This window comes from Dicentrarchus labrax, unplaced genomic scaffold (genome assembly GCF_905237075.1).
Source record: "Dicentrarchus labrax unplaced genomic scaffold, dlabrax2021, whole genome shotgun sequence".
Lineage (NCBI taxonomy): Eukaryota > Metazoa > Chordata > Actinopteri > Moronidae > Dicentrarchus > Dicentrarchus labrax.
The window spans coordinates 1,348,731-1,374,747 of NW_026136703.1; the positions used below are offsets into that span (position 1 = coordinate 1,348,731).

At 39.9% G+C, this 26,017-nt stretch overlaps 2 long non-coding RNA genes across 3 annotated transcripts in view; one reads left to right on the plus strand and one right to left on the minus strand.

Moving 5' to 3' along the window:
- The window catches only part of LOC127354490 (uncharacterized), a 94,973-nt gene that overhangs the window by 43,179 nt on the left and 25,777 nt on the right, over nucleotides 1-26,017 (plus strand). The window lies entirely within an intron of this gene.
- The window catches only part of LOC127354525 (uncharacterized), a 69,046-nt gene that overhangs the window by 42,344 nt on the left and 685 nt on the right, over nucleotides 1-26,017 (minus strand). The gene's annotated exons all lie outside the window — the stretch shown is intronic.

A 26,017-nucleotide genomic window follows, 5' to 3' on the forward strand; every position in this document is an offset into this window, starting at 1 on the left:
CTCCAGCAAAACCCCCTGAGCTGAGCTCCCCCTCCTCCTGCCTTATCTCATCCTCCCATTCTGAATAGCTTTCTTTAAGTCCACTGAGTGAGCCAGATTTACAGCAGAGTTCTGAAGTAAAAGTGTGCAAAGTTGGATTAATCTGCTTGTTTAACACCATGACAAGATGCTCAACTGTCATTTCTCTGGAGCTGAATGAAGATGTTCTGTCCAGTACAGATCTGCACTGTGGTAATCTAGACCTCTTGGACGTTTTGGTTTCAACCACTGTTGATGGTAAAGAAATAGAGACGGAACAGTAATACAGTTTCCTATATGGAAGGAAATATATATATGTATTAGTGCTGTCAAATGATTAAAATATTTAATCGCGATTAATCGCATTAATCTCATAGTTAACTCGCAATTAATCGCATTTTTATCTATTCTGGTATCCATGTGTTTCTGTCTGAAGTCATCCATTGTTGCCTGGCTTTGATGAGGGGGCAGAGAATTCGCATCAGCTGTGTGCTTAGCCATCAAGTGGTATTTCAGACTGGACATGCTGCGATGATAACGACAAAACACACTGATCACTTTGGTCTTGTCAATGGAACCATTTGGCAACTTTTTAAAAGTAAACTTTCCATTCAGAATATTATTGGCACCCATTTTGGCGTCTCGCGCTCGCCATCCACTCAAAACTTAACGTCTACTACTCTACTGCAGCGTGCCTGTTGTTTTCCGGTCTAGCTAGATTTGGTGTGGTGTTGTAGTTTTTCTAGCATCACTAGTCGTCGCAACAGCATGTGAAAAAAACTACAAAGTGTGCTAGGCCAAATAGAACGTTAATCTCGCAATAAAAAAATTGACGCTGTTAAAATGGGTTTGCGTTAATGCCGTTATTAATGCGTTTAACTGACAGCTCTAATATATATATATATATATATACTCCCATCAGGAGTTTGGTTGGCAAAACAGGGGCAAGAAGCTATAAATGCTTTATATGGTAAGAAACATGTTTTAAGCCTAGTGGGAGGGCCTACCAGTTTAAAAGGGACTACCTTGACCCTAGTGCCGTCAGTCTTGTCTTGGCTACAGAGAAATCTATTGAGCTCTCAGATTGTGAATGGACTGCTTTTTTTTAATAGATATTTGACTTACTTGTCAGTTTTGTTCCTGAGAACTCCTAGAACTATTTGATCATAAATGGTCAGCAGCTGATATCAACGATGTGCTTCAGATCAGCATCCCAGACTTCCCATCAAACCGTGGCTGGAAATGGGCTGCTGCATTCTTTGAGTGTGGAGGCTTTTTATTTGTCCTCTCCTGTGTCTAAGCAACTATAGGGGCGGCTGTGGCCCAGAGGTAGAGTATAAGTCTAAGTATCCTTGAGCAAGACACCCAGAAGAACCCCAAATTGCTCCCAATGCTGTGCATCAGTGTATGAGTGTGTATGAATGATTTGTTTCCGTTCTGGTGAGCAGTTGGAACCTTGCATGGCAGCCACTGCCATCAGTGTATGAATCTGTGTGAATGGGGTGAGTGTGGCATGTAGTGTACAGCACATTGAGTGGTCCAAAGACTAGAAAGGTGCTATATAAGTACAGTCTATTTACCATAACCATATGGTGCTGTAAAAGCTCTTACTAACAGCAACGACGACGATAAAGACGAAGATGTCAACAACAACAACAACAACAACAACAACAGAAAAGGGCCATTGTTGAAATGGCAAAGAAGAATCTATACAATAACCTGACTAGCACATCACTTAAACAAATTTCTGCTATATTGGATATTTTTTTTTACAACAAGGTATCAAATAACAGTGTGACAATGTGAAAGCTGTCACTGATAATGATGAACCTTTTCAGCTGAATCTGCAGCTCTCCTTTACACAGCTTTTTCTTGCTAAGACTGGGCCAAAAATCTTATGCCTATCCTAGCAACACAATCTGCTAGGCATTAGCCATCGTCACATGGGCATTCACATGAACTCGCATTTAGTTAATACTAGGATTAAGCTTGGTTGGTGCAATCTAAATGAAGTACGCAGTATATTAGTAGAAAAGATGATTTTAATATTTTTTTTGTCAGTCACTAGCATCTTTATCAGCTATTTCTATATGAAAGTAGAAGGGGCATTTGGAGATTGCAGACCTCTGCCAAGGCGAGTCCAGTCTTCGGTGAGATGCAAATCTTTACACCATTCACGATGAAATACATCGGGGTCATGCAGGGCTGAAATACGAAAATCACATCCCTGATTGCCTTTTTTTCCTTTTTTTCCTTTTTTTTTCATTCATTTTAGGTAGTTCCTATCACTCTAATGTATGTTCAGGTATTTTTCATTTTTCGGTTTGGATTTAATTTTATACTTGAAGCTATAAAAATGGGGTTTCACATCATGATTGATAGTTAAGCCCTGCTTGTGATTGAGCTGGCCAGGCATATGATTGAGACTTCAATACCGCGGCGACTGGCTCAGGGTTGCAAAAGATTGCAGTGACTGTATTCAAGATATTTTGGCTTCATTTTTGTACTGTCCGAGGAAGTGGAGACGTCCATCTCTTATATGTAGATGATTCACGCATGTGTGTCAAATTCAGGTAATATTGCCATAGACTCTGAAAAACTATTTGTGTATCTACCAGTCATGAAAAATGGGTAAAAAAAAATAAAGGTTTTCCTGTAATTCTGCTGACAGACAAACAAACAAACCCACAAATGGCACAGAAAACATAACCTTCATGGAGGTAACTGGAGTGCTAGATGTTCTGTGTTCCTAGAGACTGACATTTTCTGGACATATGGTTTATACCTTACAGTCTGTACATATGCCACTCACATCTTTTTTGTTTTTAAAGATATTTTTATTGAAGCCTTTTTTATATGTATAATTTCACAAACAAGGCAAACAAAGGAACAGACACACAAAATCAGAACCCCTCACCAACCCCCACCCTCAACCCTGGTACAGTAAAAAATAAAATAAATAAGTAAACAGTTGCATGAGTTCACCTATGGTTACATCTGAAAAGCAAAATAAAATACAATCAAGTGCTGTATGAGGTCCCAAATAATCATAAAATCATAGAAGTTTAGTAGACAAAATAGTAAAGGGGAGCAAGTTATATACTGACGTACTAGTTAAACTGGTGTAATGATGGCAGTAAGGCCAAGAAAGAACTCCATATCTTTTCGTACTTCTCTGGGTTCCTCCTCACGCTGAATAAGATTTTTTCAGGCGTGCTGTAGGATGTTAATTCACTTAACCGTTGTCTCTGCGATGGAGGAAATTCTGATTTCCAATTCTGCAAAATACACTTTTTACCAGCTGTACCCGCAAGTAATATAAATTATTTTTTAGTAAAGCTTGCATCTAGAATTTGTATATCTCCCAGAATCCATATCCTTGGGTCAGGGGGAATCTTGACATTTGTAGTTTTTGAAGCTATATTAATGATGTATTTCCAATAGGTTTCCATGTCACTCACATCTGTGCCGTGGATATGTGATAATGTAGATATTGTGTGGAACATTACACAGCTGTTGTCCTCTGTTGACATATTAATGGATGCACTGCAGTTTTGCACACTGTGTATATTATTACATATTGTACACTGCCTTTGTTAGTTTCACCTTCACATTGTGAACTGATATTATTCCAAAGTATTACTATCTTTACAATTTTTATTTGTATTTAATTGATCTTATGTGGTTACATGTTTTCTTTATCTTGGATGTATGTCATCTATTTCATGGAGCATTTGGTTTTCAGTTGCATGTAGGTCACCAATCCAGCTGCCTTTGGCCATAGATCTGTTAACTATAGCACCATATAGAACAGTTGTTGCATATTGCCTTAGGGGTCACTCCCACATAGCCCTGCGCCTTTTATCCCAGCCAGCATCTTCTTTGTTCTCAGACCACAGAACCCACATTTATGTAAAGCCGACTGGTTGAGACTGCCAATGTGCTGTCACCAAGAACAAAGACCTGCAAAAGAAACAATATTGATTGTTGCAGATATTGTATTCTCTAGTTTTAAATTCTAGGTCACAGCCCACATACTTCCTCTCAGACACTTCTCTTCAATAGTTGCAGGGATGTGAACATAAGAGCACAACATAAAGAATGAGAAACAATCAAAAGAAAGGAAATGAAAAGACAGTTAAAATGAGGGAATATTTGGAAAATAAATCTCTATCCCTGTTAACTGTTAACACTGCTGGCTTTTGAAAAAGTTATTTTCAAGTATAGATAAGCAGGTAACATGCAATCATGCATTTGTATCAAGATAGCAAGAGGAAAAGATCTGAGTTTGAAAGAGGGTTCATCGTTGGGGCACTGCTGGCGGGAGCAGAAGTTGAGACTACTCAACTAGTGTTTAAATAGGACAGTTACATTTGCATTTAGATCTATGGGAAAGACATCATGTAAGTAAGTAAGCTACACATTTGATGATCGTGCATTAGTGAGATATGTATCAACTATTCCTCAGGTGACTGAGAATGTCAGCATTACAACCTACAAAGGCAGAATAATTTAACTTGCCAGAGTGTAGACATTATAAAAATGACTTTAAGGTTTTTTGTTGAATTTTTAAATGAATTGTATGCTGAATATTGGAAATGTGGACATTCTTTAAGTTTTTAATTAAGTTATTTATCTAAAATTGTGATCAAACTTGACCTTCAACCCCTTTCTGTAAGCTAAGGTAGTCTGCTTTGTAGTTTGCATTTTTTGCATAATAACAATAATGAGGGTCCTGCTAAAGCAGTTTGATCGCTCAATCGGTTAAACTATCTCTATATCAAATAAGTAGAGATAGAGAAGAATGACAACATCTACATAAAATAGAGTGATCATAGCACAATTAGGCTAGCAATTAGTTTTTTTGTCAATGTGATGGCCACATTAGCAGCCACACAGTGAGGAAAACACATGGTGGTAACACTTTCATTTGTTTCATTATCTTCATGTTTAGAACAATATACAAAATAAATAACTGGACACAGATTTTGATTTTGATTTTTTTATTAGCCATTTTTTTTTACAGCAGGTTACCTTTTTGGGTGCACACAATTAGTTAACTTCCCTTATCAATTTTGGGTAGCATTATTAGGTTAATTAATTTAGGTTATTTTTCATTGCATTAATTCAGTTTTATTTGAGTTATCAGTTCCTGGGTGTTGCTGGAGGTGTCTCTCTCCTGTCATAGTAAATGCCGGCTGAATCCGAACTGCGTAAGAGGGGTTGGGCTGGTTATTGGACTGCACCTTGTCAGCTGCATCATGGGGAGAGGCAGGGTTTTTGAGATTTGCTATTTCTTTGATAATTATGTTTTTTGATATAGGCATTTCAGTGTTTTTAACTAGTTAATATTAGGCTGCATTACCTTGACATTATTCGAGGTTATTGTAGTTTGTTTAAATATTATGTCATAGTCTATTCACCCGTGTGTCGGAGTGGCCTGACCAGCCACTATTTAAAGGAGTCATATTTTTTCCCTTTTCAGGTTCATAATTGTATTTTGTGGCTCTACTACAATAGGTTTAGTTGCTTTAATGTTGAACAAACACATTATTTTTCATACTGCCTATAGCTGAGCACCTGTTTTCAGCCTCTGTCTCTTTAAGGCCCCCCTCCCGAAAAGCCCAGTCTGCTCTGATTGGTCAGCATTATGACGGGGCCGCAGCTTCAGCCCTCCTTCTTCTGACTCAGCGTTGCCGGTGTTTTCGCAGGCAGCTCGTCAATGTTACCGAGTTTAGCTGCATTTCTACCATGAATATTAATTCAATAACTGCTTCTAAACCAAAAACTTGCTATTGCTATTAATGATATTAATCTCTCATTAATCTCACATAATGTTAGGTTACAGTTATACCTTAACTATTAAAACCAACACTGTTTTATGCTTGTCTTTACATGTACAGTAGTGAACAGGGACCTACAGTCTACAGAGCCCAGTGAAGTAAAAAATATTTGTTGTGAGGAGGTAAAGAGGTAATGTGTCAGCATGTGCATGTAGCATAGTATATAATGTAAACTGTAATTACCCTGATGTGGGGATCAGAATCAGAATCAGAATTAGGTTTATTGCCAAGTAGGTTTTTACACCTACAAGGAATGTGTCCTTGTGCACTGGTGCATAAAATACACAAATCACAGAAAAACACACAGAAAAATAAAGTACTTTCAAAATATAAATAAATAAAGATAGGAAAGATAGGAAAAGAAAACAGTGCAGAAGACAGGAGTGCATTAATATAATGCATACTGTATATACAGGGTGGGTATAAGAGTCAGTGGGGGGTCCAGGCATTGTTAATGAGGCCAGCTAGCACCATCATCGTCTTTGGCAGGTTGAACTTCTTCAGCTGCCGCAGGAAGAACATCCTCTGCTGGACTTTCTTGGTGAGGGAGCTGATGATCAGCTCCCACTTGAGGTCCTGGGTGATGATGGTACCCAGGAAGCGGAAGACTCCACAGAGTCAACTGGGGAGTCACACAGGATAATGGGGGCGGGTGGGGCTGGGTTCTTGATGCAGCAGCCCCTGTAGACGAGCTTGAAGTAGCTGCAGGAGCTGGGCCAGAGCTGGTGGCAGAGCTTGATGATGATGAAGGTGCTGAGGTCTGACTCACTGACTGCATTTCTGTGACAAGTCGAGAACATTGCGCTGACAGCTCAGCAGCTAGCTTGCTGCCTTGGAGCTCACAAGTTGCGATGTTTCTTAGAAGCATTGACACCAGGGGAATCACCTTTGAAATAGAAATTTTTTTCCAATGATACCTCCCTGGTTGCTCCCTCAAAAGGTCTCAGTGCATTGATGGAGAGACTGATCACAGACCATTCTTCCTCACTTAAGCAAAGTGAGCTCTTTCCAAGGATGCAGAGGACTGTGGTAACTGCCTCCTTTTGCTCAGACAATCTCTCCCACATATAGAATACAGAGTTCCACCTTGTCTCAGCTGCTTCAATGAGTTTGTGTTCAGGGAACTTCTGCTGCTTCTGAACGTCTTTGAGCTTGTCTGCAGCTTTAGTGCTATGGTGGAAGAAAGCAACAACAGCACTGCTTTTCTGTTGAATCTGAAGCAAGTCAGGGTGAGCCTTGAGAGAGTCTTTTACCACCAAATTCAATGTGTGTGCAGAGCATGGATAGTGTGCCCAACCTGCTTTGCGCACAGCAGCAACCGTGTTGGTGCCATTATTTGTTATTACAGCCAGAATCTTGTCTGTAACGCCCCATTCTTCTGCGATTCTGGTTAATTGCAAACAAATATTGCTGCAGCAGGGGCGATTCTAGGGTCAGAGCTTCAGGGGCGCTGAGCACCCAATGAGCCCCACTGCCACCACACACCCTTTTTCACACAAAAACAGAAAATATGTCTATTGAAAAATAACTTTATCATTTTAAAATTGGTTCAACTAACTCCAAAATCCAGATTTCTTTTTTTAAATTTTTTTGGAGACCTTTCCAGAACACCAGATTTATTGTGACAGTTCACACAGACAGCCCCCTGTAACAAACACAAACACAAAACCTTCTTCACTCAGCTGTTTTTCCTGACCGTTAACTCCATGTGCCTCCTTTTGTATCAACAGTCATTAGATTAGATTAGATTAGATTAGATTCAACTTTATTGTCATTGAACAAAATAATTTGATAGTCAGACACAACTGAAAAATAACAGATATAAATCTAGGAATAAATAACAATTCATTTAAGAAGCCACAGTGAGTGTTTTCACACATACTGGTGGTATACAGTGATATGTCGTTTCGTTTTTCAGCTCGTACACACGTTGTTTTCACTCTCGTCCAAACGCCGCACCACTGGCAGGGCTTCATGTTTCCATGACGACTGACCAGAAAAGACGTGCGTGACATCATGTTTACATGACTCCCGATTGTTAAAATGAGTCTCAAAGTAACAATGAACTTTAACAACTGAGACACACGTACGCACTACACAGGTACGCAGTTTCTTGGCGCGCTGCTGTTTTTGTTTAATAAACGGACCGCTCCAGTTCGACTGTAGCCACAGTAATGGCACCAAGGGAGCTAACTGGTAAACGGTGCCTGGACTCCAGTACTCACCGATATGGTATCGGAATCGGAACAACTTTGGAGCAACTTACTTAGTTGATTCACAACAATACAACTAAACAGATTCTCACTCTGCGTGTGTGTTGCGCTGGACGACTGTCGGGCTGCGGAGTGGTGCAGGTACAGAGGAGAAGTAACGGGTGAGAAGAGGATGACACCATTTGCTAAGCGGGGATGTTTTCATTTTCGTCCTTAAGATATACTTTTTAAACCACAAACTACTGAGTATGTTTTGGACATTATTTAACCTTGTCAAAGACAAACTAAATTTTTAGAATAACAACATTTCTTACTCCAAGTTTTAGGGGTGCTGAGGAACAGAGCATGTTTCTAGCACGTATGCCAGCATTTGCCAGTGCTCACCTATGATGTGGCATGAGACTGTTTAATATGCCTCTGTGTCTCTTGATGTCCACATGTCAGCGGTAAGGACAACATTGTCCACACCACTCAATGCCTTTCTGACTTTAGAGCAGCAGTCTTCATAAAGAGCTGGTAGTTTCCTCTCCATAAAAGTCTTACTACTTGGAATTTTGTACCGTGGGTCAAGTGTCCTACAAAATTCCTGAAGCCATCATCTTCCACCACGGAAAGAGGTTGCAGGTCTTTCACAACCATTTCTGCCAGGCTCCTCGTAATCTCCACTGCTCTTGGGGAGTCAGCTAAATGAAATAATAAGATAATTAGGTCTCAAGCACATCTACTTGTAGTTTAAATATAGTAATCATACAGTATCCCTTTCACAGTGAACACAAATATATGTGATTATATTCAATATAATCTGAGCCATATTATATTCAGTGTATTCATTTAAAGAACACGTTTCAATGGGATAAATGTATTATTTCAAGGTTTTAGCATACTTTATTCTTTATTGAGTTGGCTAAAGTAACAAATGACCAGTTGCACTTAAAAATATATATTAACTAATGCTGAAGATGACCAAAATATTACTTTCACCACTATTATCTACCTATATTCTCTGCCAAACTGAATGTTAATGTGTTAACGACTGCTGCTTCTGGGTCGGTGGTGTGGGTCTGTCGGGGCCGGGGGGGATTTCTCTCCTCCTCTCTCCATTTCTGTAGCTGTACATTTTCCTTTGCATGGACTTCATGTGCTTGTATAAATTTGTTGTATTGCCACTGTATTTAACAGCCTGTTTAAACACTAAACACTTTGCTGTTGTTTCATTGGTGACTTGAAAATAAAGCCACACAGCGCTTCTCTTTCTCCCCGCCATTCTTCTGCTCCCTCTCCCATCTGTGTGTGTGTGTGTGTGTGTGTGTGTGTGACTACTGGCCGGCAGACCTGCTTGGTTGTTTACCTGGGTCACCTGACATTAAAGCACAAGAGGGGGGAGGAGGAGCAGAGTGTGCCTGGCTGTGCTCCGCGCTGTGACTGGAGCGGCACTCAAAAGCAGCGGCACTTACACAGAGACAAACAGCCAGGTTGCCTCCGCAGCAACGCGGACAGGACAGAAACTGAAACTAAAGTATCGATTTTATTACACTGGAATCGATCAATATCAATACTAACGTTGGATTGATATATCGATATTTTGGATCGATCCGCCCACCACTAATAATAACCATAACTTACTACCCTACCTTGTTAGCTTTCAACAAGGCTTAATCACACTGTCCCTCATATTACAACATAAAGTCTGACAGCGGACTTAGTAACCTGCGGCAGTGAGTTCACACAATATGAATAAATAAAAAAAAACATACTTAAGCACACCTTATCAATTCACTCCCTCCTTGACTAATTTTCCACATCCCTCCCCCCCAAAACCCTTTCTTTTTCTCTCCCTCTCTTATCCAAATACAGGAACCACTGGGACTCTCTACAAGAGTCTCACCCCTCCATTCATTAATTCATCTGCCAACAAACCTTCATTCCTCAACCTTCATCCCTTGGTCACTAGGCTACTATTAGTGTAGTTGCTACTGTTGTTGCTGTGCACCTCTGTCTGTCTGTCTGCCTGTCTCTCTCTCTCTCTCTCTCTCTGTCTGTCTCACCCCAACTGGTCGAGACAGACGACCACCCACCTAGAGCCGGGGTCTGTCCGAGGTTTCCACCTCTTAAAAGGAAGTTTTTCCTTGTCGTTGTCGCCAAGGTCTTGCTCATGGTGGTACTGTTGGGTCTCTGTAAGTAATGTTTCAAGGAGTTCGGTCTAGACCTGCTCTATTTGAAAAGTGTCCTGAGATAACATCTGGGAAGCTGGAAGGGCAAAAGGCAACCCAGCCCTCGGACACAGAAATTGGTGCCAACCTCATGGTTTCTACATTAATTTGAATGGCCAGGATCGTAATATCTAAGAGTTACTAACAATGTTTTGCAAAAAGTTTGTAACATTTTACGCAACAGTAAAACAAAAAGCAACTCAGCACAAGAGTGAAAATTGCATGGAGATTGTCTCGTCTCCCACCCACATACATTAGTTAGTTGTTGTTTTCACCACCACTGCTGTCATTGCGGTCAGCTTCTCCAGGTTAGGATTCCTTCAGTGTTCATGGTTCAGGAGGTTTCTACTGGGAGCCTTATTATCCACAGAGGTCTCCTCCTCTCCAAAACAAACAGAAATGCTGATTAAAACCATTAAAAACACTGAATAAAGCAGTTCCACCTTAAAGAACCCTGTTTCTCCCAAGCTGTTGGACAGACAAAGGACGTCCCAGAGGGGTTGCGAGCCGAGCAGCTGCTAACGTTAGCTCAGCTTGTTTCTCTGATAACTTAAGATCCGGACGTCCGATGACTAAAATCCTTCGTCTGGTTAAAATCTAGAGTTAAAAAGCACCAAGATCTAAACAGTGGATGTAAAGAAACAGAAAGTTTTCTTGTATTAAAGTAAGATCTGACTGAATACTTTTTCTGTGTTTATCTTTCAAGAAATAAATGGGCTGCTTTGTTTTCAGAGGTGACAAAAGAAAGCAACTTTTCTTTCAGTCTGCATTGATTTCAAGCTAACAGAGCGTTGCATGCACACTGAAGTAGGTGTATGGTACAATACATTTTGTTTGTTTTTAAAAATCTTTGATCCTTCCTTTTTTCATTTTGTCAAAAGTGGATATTTGCTTTAGAGCCAACTGATGGATGCACCTGTCACCCAGGAAAGTAAGACATTTCTGTATAGATGCTACAAACACTGCTAAACACACAAGCACATGCACACATAAGCATAACAAGAAGCATGGACACACAGCAGTGTGACGAAGTTGGATGTTCAGCCTTGAGTGTCTGACTCTTCCATCCTACATTTTCCCACGAGGTTACAGAGACAGACAGTAATGGTTTCTAAAAGCATGATTGATGAACACAGCACACTGTGTCCTCACCTTGGAAACAGACATGCTTAGCCCCCCCCCCACACACACCACAAACTAGAATTTAAACGACATTGTTAAATGGAGGTTTGTTCCAATTATCACAGTAGCAGTAACTCATCAATAGATTTGCATTTGTTGAAGCAAATTAATCAAATTCAGCAGATTCTTCACTGACTTCTCTCACACACGACTCTAATGGTTTACACACACCTCTGCCAAGGAGCTGCTGGGCAGTTAAAGCAGCCAAGAACCGTCTAAACTACAGTGCAATGAAGGCTGATTGTCTCTTTGTCATCAGTAACATAAAGGCATGATCTTTATGAAAAGTTGGGTGCAATTCAAATGACTAGATACAATATGAAATTAAAGCTGCAAGCAGCGTTGGGCGGGACCTCGCACTCCACGCAACTCGGGGCGTGCTGCTGCCGCGTCACGTGCCATTGTTACACGTGCGGACCAAAACATGAAATTTCACGTAAATCAGCTCAAAATTGCCACGCAGCGCTTACTTCCAGTTGCCAGTAGGTGGCGCTATCACTATGTCTTAATATTGTCATGTAGACAAGTTCAGGGCGGGACTGTTATATCACACGTGAAGTTTCACTGAGATTGGACCACGTACGCTGAAGTTATGAGGACGTGTTCAGGGCGAGACTGTTACTGAATAAATGAAGTTTATTGGAGATTGGACATTGCACATTGAAGTTATGAGTGCTGTATTATGGTGAATCGGCTGAATTCGACAAGTTGTCACTGGCACGGTCATTTCACGTAACTCAGCTCAAAATCGCCACGCAGCGCTTCCTCCCTTTTGCCAGTAGGTGGCGCTATCACTATGTCTGAATGTTGTCATGTAGACATGTTCAAGGCGAGAGTGTTATCAAACACGTGAAGTTTCATTGAGATTGGACCACGTACGCTGAAGTTATGAGGACGTGTTCAGGGCAAAACTGTTTCAGAATATATGAAGTTTATTGGAGATTGGACATTGCACACTGAAGTCATGAGTACTATTTTATGGCGAATCTGCTGAAATCGACAAGTTGTCACTGGCACGCGGTTTGACATACAGTCACAAATAGCTCAACTTCTCAGTTTGTATGACCACAGAATTCAAAGTGGCCAACTTTGACCTCATGCCACAGACACGCCGTTCAACGTACAGTCTCAAATAGCACAACTTTTAATCAGCACCATTTTTTGACTGTACTCACAAATTTTGGAGCATATCCAATAAATTCCCATGGAGGAGTTCGTTCAAATACAACGCGAAAAGTTCGCCGAAAGTGAAAATGAAAATCAAATTGGCCGACTTCCTGTGGGGTTTCGGGTATGGGTCCAAGAGACTTTTTTGTACGTCTCGGCATGTTACATGTGCCTACCGAGTTTCGTACATATCGGTGAAATGTGGCGCCGGGGCTGCTTTATTTTATCCTGTAGGGAACATGACAAACACGATTTTTGGTATGTGAGCTTCAGGCACCACTCTACACGTGCCCTGTGAATTTCATATTCATAACTATTACGGTCTCCGCACAGTTATTTGTCATACCAAAAGAGCGCCACCTAGTGGTGTATTTCTTTGTCCTTTTTAAATGAGCCTCAGGGAGCCATGGGCAATCATCGTACCAAGTTTCATTTTAATCACACGTGCTGTTGCAGAGATATAAACTTCTTCATTTTAACGAGCGCCACCATGTGGCGATGACCTGAAATTGTGCAGGATGCCTAAGAAAGACATGAGTAACTATGGACCCAAGTTTGGTGACAATCAGATATAGCAATGTGGAGAAATGGTCCACTTCCTTTTTTGACAAAAAATCCACAGAAAGTTAATTTTATAACGTGCTTATTTTTTTCAATATCAAAATTCTTTGAATTACTTTTTTATTAGGACAGTCCACACATACTACATAAAAAGTTTTGGGCGAATCAGACAAAGCACATGGGAGGAACATGGAAAAGTAGTTTGTGGATATTTCGCTCTCTAGAAGAAAAAAAATCTTGGCGGAAGTGGGCGGGGTTTACATGGGGAGATTCAGCTCTATTCACCGAACACGTGGATACAAGGGTTTTGAATGTGCGACAAACTATGCAGAAGTTATTAGCCTAAACGCATTTTTGAATGCGTTTAAAAAACGCTGAAAGCGACCCATAGAATATCCCCATTTTCACCAGGCCTGACAACTTTGCCAAATAAAACCACTATAATGAGTTTTTGTATATGTTCAGGGGGGGCTAAACATAAAAGGCAAAAACAATAGGGACCTCCAGCGGTCGCTGGCTCGGTCCCTAAATATAAAAGGATCAAAATAAAAAGAAGATGCTTGGAGGTCATGGCAGCACTGGATACTGCATGATGATACTGTATATTACTGTAAAACTTAAAGCCCCATTGTGTAACTTTTCTGCCTTAAATTAACAAAATCATTTTAATGCTACACTGAGTTGTAATAGGCTCCAGGTCCAAACAAGTGTGTCATTATATTACACACTCATCAAATTCAAAGTCAAATTCTACATACAAGGGATTTGACTTTGATGACGTTTATGTTGATGTTAATGTACATACACAGTACAACATAGACTACTATGTATATATAATTTCTAGACATATTATTTTATGTACATGAGGTAGGTAGATATGACAGTATATACAGTACAATATGCACAGCATGCATAGATGTGTTTTTAGTGATTATATTTACGTGTTTTAAAAAGAAAACTGAATTTCAACAGTGAGAACAATTTATTCACAGGTACAAAAGATGTTTGAATCACAGGGTTACTGCACAAGGATTTTTCCTGGGTGATGACCTGTGAGTAAAAACTGTTGTGTCAGTTCGTTTTGGTGTACAGTGCTCTGTAGCACCTACCAGAGGGTTGGAACAGATTGTGTCCAAGGTGTGATGGATCTACAGTGATATTTCCTGCCCATTTCCTGACTCTGGACATCTACGGCACCTGTGGCTCAGAAGGTAGAGCGGGTCGTCCACTAATCAGGGTTCAATCCCTGGCTCCTCCTGTTGCATGTTAAAATGTCCTTGAACAAGATACTAAACCCCAAATTGCTCCCAATGCTGGAGTATGAATGTGTGTGAATGAATTAGCTTCTGTTTCTGATGAGCATTGGCACCTTGCATGGCACCTTTTGTTTTCACAGTACAAATACAGATTACAAAATGAAGTCAGTGTCACTTAAAGTTAGTAGTAAAAGCAGTTTAATCAACAATGTTTTTAACTTACAAAACTGAGTTAATGTATAATTTTCCTTGCAATTTGAGTCTTGAATTATTTTAACTTATGTTTAGTTGTATAATCTTTAGACTACATGTTATATTTATAATTTAGCCTTTTTATTTACGTTTTTTTGTAGGAGAATATTAACAGAGATTGGATGAAAGCTAATCTGTAAAACCCAAAGGTTGTTTTTTTACAACAAAAAAGAGAAAAAAATTTTTTTATCGGGGGGGAGAAAAAAAAAAAAAAAAAAAAAAAAAAAAAATTTTTTTTTTTTTTTTTTATTTTTAAAAAAAAAAAAAAAGAGTAACATGGAATGATTTAATTGACTCCTCACTCTCATCTGGATTTTGGCAGCTGGACAGTCAGAGAACACAATTTAAAGAGAGATTTTAGAAAGAAAATCAAACTGAAACGGGGTGGACAAATATTTGCCTGTAACAATACAGAGCTAGAGTACGTAAGCTTGGCTAAGTTGACTGCAGTTCTATACTCAAAATGGCATCTTTATGCACAAAAATTAATGCAACTTTAGCTCCGAAACATAATGCGTTGACTTGTTTGACACTTGTTTAAGTAACTTTGTGTCACATATAGAACCAGAACACCAAAAGTAAATGTGACAGAACTGCTTACCTTCACTGGGAAAAGTCCAGAATAAAAAGAGGAAGAGGATGAAGGGCAAGTGCAACATATACACTTTGTAAAATAACAGTCGCTCAAATAATTGATGAAACCCATACATTCCCTCAGAAAAGTGTACGACTTCTACATTACAACATATTTATCATCATTTACATGATTTCATCTTTTATATTTTAATTAATGTAGAAAATTTGGAAACATACCACTAGAAGTGTTAACATGTTTACTTATTATTAAAATAATAATAATTAATAAATAATAATAAAATGCTCATAATTTAGCAATAACATAGGCAAAACATTTTACCCAACATATTATGTAAGTTACTTATAACGTAACTTATAATACATACTTATTTTAACACAATCAACACTCATCACTGTCATACATTGGGGTGATACTGGCCACCCCTGAAATCTGATTGGCCACCCCAAGTGCCACCCTGTTATTCTTACCTCTACCGCTCTCTGTCTTTCAGAGGCTGTAGCGGGCTCAAATTTAAAGCTAGGATTAAAACACTGACGTCTGATTAAATTAGATGACTTCATCACCATATCATGCTAGCATGTCACCAAAGGGGCTAAATAATGCTCCAAAGTTAGGCAAGATTTTGGCAATGGAAAAACTGGCATGGCCATATTCAAAGAGATCCCTTGACTTCTGACCTAAAGATATCTGAATCAAAAGGTAACCACAAGTCTTCCTTTGCAAGACATGCCCACTTTATGCTAATTCTGTGCAATTTTAGGCAACATTTGTTTAGTTTTTTACATGTGGTCTAACCCACTATCTTTTCCTAAACCTAACCAAGCAGTTTTTGTATCCAAACCTAACCAACCTGTGACTCTTTAAACTCCTAAAAGTGAGATGTTCCTCAGCAAACTTTACTTTGAAAGTCTGACCGGACACTGTATATTACTTGTTGCTAACTTGACCACAAAAGCCCTTCACATGCAAAATTGATACTAGAAGGGTACCTGCAACGTAATTTTTTTGAAGCAGAAAGCCATGTCGACCTATTCCTCTAAGATTGGCAGAGATTATAGTGGCAAGAAATTTTAATTAACTTAATTTCTCAAATGGTTTTCCACCTTCAGAACATTTGTGGTAATGGCAGGGGGATTACATCCAAACTGTTGTTACATGAATAGTTAATCTATGAGTGTGGAGTCATCACATTAACAGCTGCACTGTGTGTGTGTGTGTGTGTGTGTGTGTGCACGCACACTGTGGTGAGAGCAGATGAGGCTGGAGTGGATCTTTTATTTGACTTTGGAGTGGTGTGGGTCAAATGTACTTCGACCCAAACAGTGATGTTGGTGTGTGTGTGTGTGATAATTGCTGTGGGACACGGCCAACCAGAGAACACACGTATCGATCAGGATGTTAGGTGAGAGTGTTTCCTTTCATTCATCGGCCAGCTGCTTGGAGTGTTGGGGCGGCCTTGTTTAGCACTTAGCTAATTGCCTCTGAGAAGCCAAGCTCTCACCAGCTTTACTACTGTCTACTCTTTATTGATATTTGCCCAGTGTAGGGATAGAGATTATATATGTTTTTTTTTTAAAGCTAATACCAAGAAATACACATCGTGAAGTGTTATTGACTAGGGGAGCAATAATATTCCTATTCTTTTTAACAAATCATTTTCCAGGAATTTTTCATGACAAGAAAGGACAATTCAATTTAATTAAATTCAATTTTATTTGTATAGCGCCAATTCATAACAGAAGTTATCTCAGGACACTTTTCAAATAGAGCAGGTCTAGACCGAACTCCTTATAACATTATTTACAGAGACCCAACAGTACCACCATGAGCAAGACCTTGGCGACGGTGTCAAGGAAAAACTTCCTTTTAAGAGGCAGAAACCTAGGACAGGCCCTTCGGCTCTAGGTGGGTGGTCGTCTGCCTCGACCAGTTAGGATGAGAGAGAGAGACAGAGAGACAGACAGAGGGGCACAGCAACAACAGTAGCAACAACTACACTAATAGTAGTGACTGCTGATGATGAACATGAAGAAGATGATGGCGATGTCTGTCTACTCCAGGTAGGGAGTGAGTCCCTACCCCAAGTAAAGGAGTTCAAATACCTTGGGGTTTTGTTCAAAATAAAAAATTAAAATAAAATTAACTTATAACACAGTAAACAGTGCAAAACAGTAAACAGTACAAATGGAGTGCAAATGGAAGTAAACAGTACAGATGTAGTGCAAATGGAAGTAAACAGTGCAAATGGGGGTAGAAATTGTCCTATTGTCTATTGTCCTCCCTGCCTTGCCTAGGAGTCTAGGAGTATCACAGTCTGATGGCCAGGGGGACGAAAGAGTTTCTAAGTCTGTTGGTGGAGCTGGATTGGGACAGCAGTCTGCCACTGAACACAGTCCTCTGCCTGGTGAAGGTGTTGTGCAGAGGGTGGTGGGCGTTGTCTAGTATGGTGTGTATCCTGAGATAACTTCTGTTATGAATTGACGCTATACAAATAAAATTGAATTGAATTGAATTGAATAGTATGGACAGCAGTTTGTCCAGGGTCCTTCTTTCTGCCACTGTTACCAGAGAGTCCAGCTCTGTGCCCACCACTGAGCCAGCTCTCCTCACCAGTCTGTCCAGTCGACTGGTGTCTCTCTTCTTGCTGCTTCCTCCCCACAACATAAAAGAGGACTCTGGCTACCACAGACTGGTAAAACATCTGCAGCAGTTTTTGCAGATGTTGAAGGACCCCAGCCTTCTCAAGAAGTACAGACGGCTCTGCCCTTTCCTGTGAAAAGTGTCCATATTTGCTGTCCAGTCCAACTTGTCATCCAGCTGCAGCCCCAGATACTTGTATGTCCTGACCACCTCCACATCGACCCCCTCTATGGACACAGGTTGGAGATGTGGTTTCTTCCTTCTGAAATCCACCACCATCTCCTTGGTCTTGGAGGTGTTCAGCTGTAGATGGTTGGACCTGCACCACCTCACGAAGTCCTCAAACAGGCTCCTGTACTCCCCCTCCCATCCATCCTTGATACAGCCAACTATCGCAGTATCGTCCGAGTATTTCTGCATGTGGCAGAGCCCCGAGTTGTACTGGAAGTCAGATATGTACAAGGTGAAGAGGACGGGAGAGAGCACGGTCCCCTGTGGTGCTCTGGTGCTGCTGACCACAGTGTCTGACGTGCAGCCCTTCAGTCGGACGTATTGTGGTCTCTCCGTGAGGTAGTTCGTAATCCATGTCACCAGGAGTGGGTCCACCCTCATCTCTGTCAGTCTCTCAGCAGGAGCGGCCGGATGGTGTTGAAGGCGCTGGAGAAATCAAAAACGCGATTCTCACAGCGCCGCTCTCCTTGTCCAGATGAAAGTAGGCCTTGTGGAGCAGATAGAGGATGGCATCCTCCACGCCCACCTTCTCCTGGTACCCAAACTGCAGCGGATCTTGTGCGTGTTGGACTTGGGGTCTGAGGACATGGAGCAGCAGCCGTTCAAAGGTCTTCATAATGTGTGATGTCAGTGCTACTGGTAGTGGTACTGGCAGGAGGCTCCACCAGGATCCATGAGAACCTGTGAGATGAGAAAGCACAAGAACTCCGGGGAAGAAGTGAAGTTAGTAACATGCATTAATGGGACATGAATGTGTGCAGAAAGAGAGAGAGAGAAAGAGAGGAGCTCAGTGCATCATGGGAAATCCCCCGATAGTCTAGGCCTATAGCAGCATAACTAAGGGATGGTTCAGGACTCACCTGAGCCAGCCCTAACTATAAGCTTTATCAAAGAGGAACGTCTTAAGCCTACTCGTAAATATGGAGAGGGTGTCTGCCTCCCGAACCACAACTGGAAGCTGGTTCCACAGGAGAGGAGCTTGGTAACTGAAGGCTCTGGCTCCTGTTCTACTTTTAGAGACTATAGGAACCACAAGTAGCCCAGCATTCAGAGAACGTAGTGTTCTAGTGGGGTAATAGGGTACTATGAGCTCTTTAAGATATGAAGGGGCCTGACCATGAAGAGCTTTGTAGGTGAGGAGGAGAACACTCAGAAACGGTCATATAAGCTGCCATTTCGGGCAAAGTTACTACATTAAGTTGGCCACAGCACATAAGAAACAGTTCAAATCAGTTTTATTTTTATTGAGAAATTTGATCATTAATAATAATTATTTTTGCTCCAGAACGCTCTGGAAGAAACCGACTTGATGCCCCTGACCACTCAGGAGGGAGAACAGGCTGAATAAAACACAGTTGTAATATAATATGTCTTATATCAGAAACAATATAAACATTTTATTTATTTATTTCATAGTTATTGACCACTCAAAGCACTTTTACACTTTGCACCACATTCACCCTTTCACACACATTCATACAGTGATGGCAAAGTCTATCGAACAGGAACTTACTCATTCATTCACATTCACACACTGATGACACAGCAAGGACAGTTCGACATGCAGCGGGAGGAGCTGGGGATCGAACCAACAGCCTTCCGTTTAGTGGACGACCCGCTCAACCTCTGAGACACAGCCACCTGGGTGCTGTCCTTCAGTTTTCTTACAATATCACTGATGCTTAATGATGAAATTAACAATTACAAAGAAATCAATAGAGAGTTGTGTTTCTTTTGTGTTTTTCCAATACAAGAGAAATCACTTGATTTTAGGTTAGGGTAAGAGATTCACTGAGATTAAAAATCAGTGATATAAAGAAATGGAGGTGACAAAGAAAATGTCCTCTTTACATTTTTGCTACTTGCATGTCCATACATGATTTTATTTCTGCATTCCTTTTCTTCTTTTGATTTTTGTTATCCTCACCAGTTTAGTGTGGTTGAAAGGCCAGTCTGCATATTTTTATTTGGTTTCTTATACTCTGAGTTGAACAGACGAAGACCTGGGGAGTGGATGTGTCATGACTGATTGCTCTCAAAGGGCGCTGAACTACATAGATTGCAATGCACCTTAAAGTTATTTAAATGTATGTTTTAACATATCTACACAAAATGTTCCTACGGTTTTACCAGGCTTGACATTTATTGAATTGTTAAACTTTGCATGAACCCTATGTAAAGTAGGCATTCATGTGCATATGGACCTTAATGGACAAAACCACATCTAGTTAAACTACAGCAGCCTTACTATACCCCTCAACTTCCTCCAGTGGGTACAGCTTTTCCAGGGATTACCAGAAAACCATTTACTCCACCTCAGTGAAGAGACGATGTACTCGCTTCGACTACTCGCTTCGACTTCTCCTCACCTCCATCCCGCTCCTTCCCCCAGCTGTGCAGCCACTGCTGAAGCAATGGGAGGGCGTCAGTGAGCCAAAAGCCAGCATGGAGGCATTTATCTTTTCTGTGCTCACTTCCTCTCAGCAGCTTAACGTCTGCCTGATGGATCTCACAGGCTCCGAAAGGTGGCATCTGCTTCAAAGCTGAATCTGTTCCATGCCCGCCCTGCGAGCTGACAACCTTTCTTGCTCTAGGTTTTGTTTAATCACAAATCGCTGTCAGGCTGCCTTTTCCAAGTCTTACATCGTGATTCCCATCAGTACTACCTTTCTTTACTGATAAAATAATGAATTACTTCTTTCATTTTGGGGAAGTTTCGTAGTGGACCCTCCAGGCCTTTATTTTTGATTTGTTATTCATGGTTCATCTAACCCATGACAGTGTCAAGTTATCAATCTGCCTCAAGTGAGATACACCTAATGTGAATATGGGCAAAGCCAAAATTGTTTCAATTGACCAGATCAGGAGATTTTGACCATGGCAACTGCACCCTGTCTGAATTGGACCAAAAAAATGTCAGTACCCTGATTCAGCACAACCCTATCTAAAAACAGAGCATAAGCTTAACCCTAATTAATTAATTTAGCAGTTTTTTGTCCTTTTGAAAGAGGACATTTTCAGCGCTGTCTTCTTAGCGTTAAGCTAGCTCTGTTTAATCAGAGACACAGTTACACAGTTGTTTAGGAGTACTTTACCAGTATTACTGTACACAGGGTTTTAGAAATAGTCACTCCTGAATGGGTCCAGTTTTGCAAACTTATCTGTTACCTGCCATTATCTCCAAGTCAAATCCAGACCGCCTCAACCTGTTTATGTTATTAAGTCCCATGATCCGACCCATGATTAAACACACATTTTACACACACAGTCATATTTGTACTTGCACATTTACAAATATAACCACACTGCCAGCTGGGCACTGATGCCTTTACCTGCTGTTTAAAAGTTACCAGTCTTTACCATTACACCTAAATTCCTGGTAGGTTGCTATGTACTCACTAAATATTAACTTTGTACTTACTAGCCAGTACTTTCCTAATTATATTTAGTTACCATCTGGTTTCCTAGTAAATATCAGATATAAACATCGAAGGTGAAACCATATTATCACTAGCTTATTTCTGCTGTTTACATCCCCCCCCAGAGCAAAAAAAAAAAAAAAGCCCACTGCAGATATTTCCTGCATGTATACATGTATGTCTATGTGTACATAAATAACTCTATATATTATTATTTTATATGTTTATTGTTATTGAAACAATGTTGTAATGTTGTGTAATGTGTTTAGCATGAAGGTAGCAGAAACTTTCATTTTGTAGTACAACCTTGTGTTGTATAATGAAAAATAAATGTCCTTAATCCTTGATTTTCTATGTACTCTACATTTAAATTGGATTAGTGGATTAGAAATACAGTGCCCTACTGAAGTAGTTTTTCATTATCATTCTTGTTACTGTGCTCAAGACAGTGTCAAGTTATCAATCTGCTTCAAGTGAGACATGCCTAATGCCAACATGCACACTCACACACAATTGTTTTTGATCTGCTATAAATGTAAGATGCAAGTATGTGTTTGCTATGCATAGTCGCATTGTGTGGAGACGGTATCATCCCTGAATAATGATTTCTGTTGGCTGACCCGCTGCTGAGTGGGAGCTTTCAGCAGCTGGTAACTTCAGACGGCGAGGCATAGTGAATGTCAGAGACAACACAGTGGCAGACAGACAAGCAGTCTGGAGCCTGTGGTTATTGGCCTCATTGATTGAGACAGATGCTTTGCTGAGCTGAGGGACACTCTGACAAATGGAAGCTGAAATCCACAGAAGACTCGGCAGCTAGCAAGGTGGCTTGCTTCTGTCTGGTCATCAGTTCTGGTCGGTGGTGTCCGATGTTCTCACCTTGCCGATGCAACTTCGCCCCGGACAGCTGGTATTGATTAAACATGGGACGACAGCGAGATGACTGATGAGCTAAATTCTCTGTTATTCTGGACTCACCACATACATTCTATAGGCGTGAGGAGGCTTTGTCTCAACATCAGCAAACCTGCTTGTACAAACTCTGACCAATGTTATTGACGCATATTGCAGTCTCACTACACTACTTAAGCCTCCAGTAGATGATTCACATTACAATCCTACCATGGAACCCCTGTAAGTGTTAACTTCATAAGAGAAGAAGAGTCTGCTCTGTTAGCTGCTGTTGTTTGGAATAAAGGATGGTGTGAAATACTATGTACTCTTATTGATCTCTGCATATCCTTTGTACCAGTGACAGGACAAGAAGGACATGTATCTGGAAAGATCCAATGATATACAAGTTTCTGGCTCTGTATCCAAATAAAATTCAGTATCATATAATTTCATAATAAAAAAAATCTGTCAAAGATCCAGTCTGTGATCTTCTGTGTACTGTGTGTGTCCATAATCAAACGTATCACCACCTTGGATATTTCCATAATTATATGGATTTATTCTAGTGTTATATCACAAAAAACTGCCAAGACATTCTAATGGGAATAATGCGCTGGAGACAAAGAGTGAGACTAGTATTCATGTTAAAAAGAACAGTTGTTGTTATTGTAGTAAATAAATTAGTGTCATTGTCAACCTCGGAACCCATCGTCGCCTAACAATGATTTAGGCTCTGGCAACAACAGTCAGTGTTTCGGGGCTTCCAGTGTAGCCAGACGATATCCGGAAAAGGGGTATCCGGGACAAGACTTCTGCAGTCAAATTAGCGACTTGATAAATTACAATGAAGAGAGACACATTCTGGCTCATCTCTATAAACAGATACGTGCTTATGTATGTAGAAACTTTTTTTAAAATAGCTAATAAAAAGCTGAAGTGTCATCAGGCGATGGGCCCCAAGATTCCATTTCATTTTGCACTCTATCTGCATTCAACCAAAGCCGACTCAAACGTGATTGGTCAATTGGCTAATGCTCCTGTTACCACGTAGCTAAGGTTCATCCTATTTACTGGAGTAGTGAACAACGTTTCCATTGCACTAAAACCTTGGGATGGTATCTATTGCTTCCAGGTAATAGTCAGACCTCAGGTATTACAATGGAAAGGGAATCATGACTTGTAAATAATAAGAGCATTAAGAGTAATTAAAACAGGAGCAAACTAGAAAACCTGAGATGATATATAAAGTACCTTTATAAAACTGAAAATAAGGACAAAAGCCCTGTCTCTAAGTAATACATGTTTCAAATAAAGAAAGTTTCTCTCCACAGGTCAGAGCCACTATTTGAGAATTTTTGGTGCAATGCACACTGCCTTTTTATCTGATACCACAAAAGGCTGCAGTGGCTGGTTCTCACATATTATATTTCAATAGTCCCAAAATCTTGTTGACCAGAGACACAAGTACTTTTGGGAACTAATACTGCACTGAAATAAATTCAGTAAAAAAGAAAAGTTACTGACTTATTGGACTAGACTCCACATCAACAGAATGCAAATATAATAGCAAAGCAGAGCATTTGTGGATTATAATCAAATTGAGATTATCTTCATTCTCAAAAGAGTTTGAGCTTGCAATCCCGCTCTCAGCACGTCATCAAAGTGATGATGTTGGGAGGCGGCAACATTTTACGTTCATATTTATGTTAACTCATCCAAGAGGAGCATGGAGAAGTCTGGCCTAAATCGACGAGGCAGACGCGGGCCAATAAGAATGGCGGTGTGGGGATGGATACATTGGAGTCGGCGGCCGTCAGCGGCCGTCAGCGGCACTAGTGGTGAGTATGTGTCTTTGTTTGCTAGCACACATTATGGATGAATGCTAACGTTAGCTTGTCACCCGACTGTCCCGTCACCATCACGTTGATGACGTGCTGAGAGCGGGATTGCAAGCTCAACGTAAACGTCCCAAACAGATAAGATCACAACAATAGCATGTCTTCATAAACCACCCTTGTTCGTCTTCATACAATATGTTGGGAAGTTGCAGTAAATATCAATACAATATGTTCTATATCCCTTTGTGTTGTGTCTCTCCTTCGTCTGTTAAGATAACTGAACATTTTGTGAGTCTTGAGGCATTGTCAGCCTTTATATCTCATTTGTAAATGCTTAATAAGCCATAGATAGTGCTCACTTTAGATGAGCTCACACAAAATACTTAATTAACGAGTAGTAAGTGCTTCGTAACTGCCTCAATTCAATGCATTAATAACTGTCTATATATATATATATATATATATATATATATATATATATATATCCATTGGAAATGAATTTTTTATGGAACATCTGCTAACACAGTCACTAATCATTAATACATGTCTGAATAGTGGATGTGCAAGTGCATGCAGAAATGTACATCTAAATAGTTTGTTCATCATTTACATACACTTTCTAAATAATATCACAAACCACTGACAAATCCTAAATAACTGGTTAGTAAGTGATGTAATACTTGATTTAGAAATGCTGAATCCATCATATATAAAATATGAAAATGCAATCATTAGCACGTTAAAGATGAGCTTATTAATGAAGAGTAAAACATGTATTACTGTGATTATAAACTACATATTAATGTGTATTCATGTCAGAAAAATGCGTTATAAATGATGAATTCAGTATTTATTAATACTTAACTAATGCTTAATAGTGTGTACTTTACTAGTAATTTTAAGTGACGCTAACTTAGTTTGTAAATTACAGATAATTCCTGATTAAGTACTTTTTACGAGGTATTTTGTTTTCACAATACAAATAAAAATTATAAAATTAAGTCAGTGTCAATTATTAAAGCTACTCCATCAAGATTGTTTTGTTTTTTTAACTTAGAAACTTGAGGTTGTTTTACTTAAGAAAAATTATGTAATCAGTTAAGCTAACTTATCTGTTTTACAGTGAAGCACACACACTTAGAACGTCAGGCTTTCTATGATACTGTTATACACAAATTCCATATATTCCAAACATATTCATATTGGTGTCAGTCACCATAATCTACAGTAGCATGACCAGCTGATCCCAGAACTCACAATTACACATTCATGATGACAAATTCATTTTTAGGTTTGTTAAACATAGAATGGTAAATGTATTGTAATGTACTTGTATAGTGCCTTTCTAGTCTTTGGACCACTCAATGCGCTGTACTCTACATATTTTGTTAAAAATAATTTACCTTACTTACTTGGATGTATGTACAATAACTCAGCCTTGGTACATGGGCGAGCTCTACTAGGTGAACTTTTTTTTATTTATTTTTTTACAGTGTATATTACATTAGCCACTTAAGGAAACTTCAACACTCAACATTTAAAATCATGTAATCATTCAACAGGAAAAAATTCTTCAACACCCGAAATAATGCTTGTATGGTGTGTTGTGCAGAGTAACTAAATGCTGCTTCTCCATATGTCTATCAACAGGAGGCTAGCTAAAACATCAAAAGTGCATGGGTGCAGGAAATACTA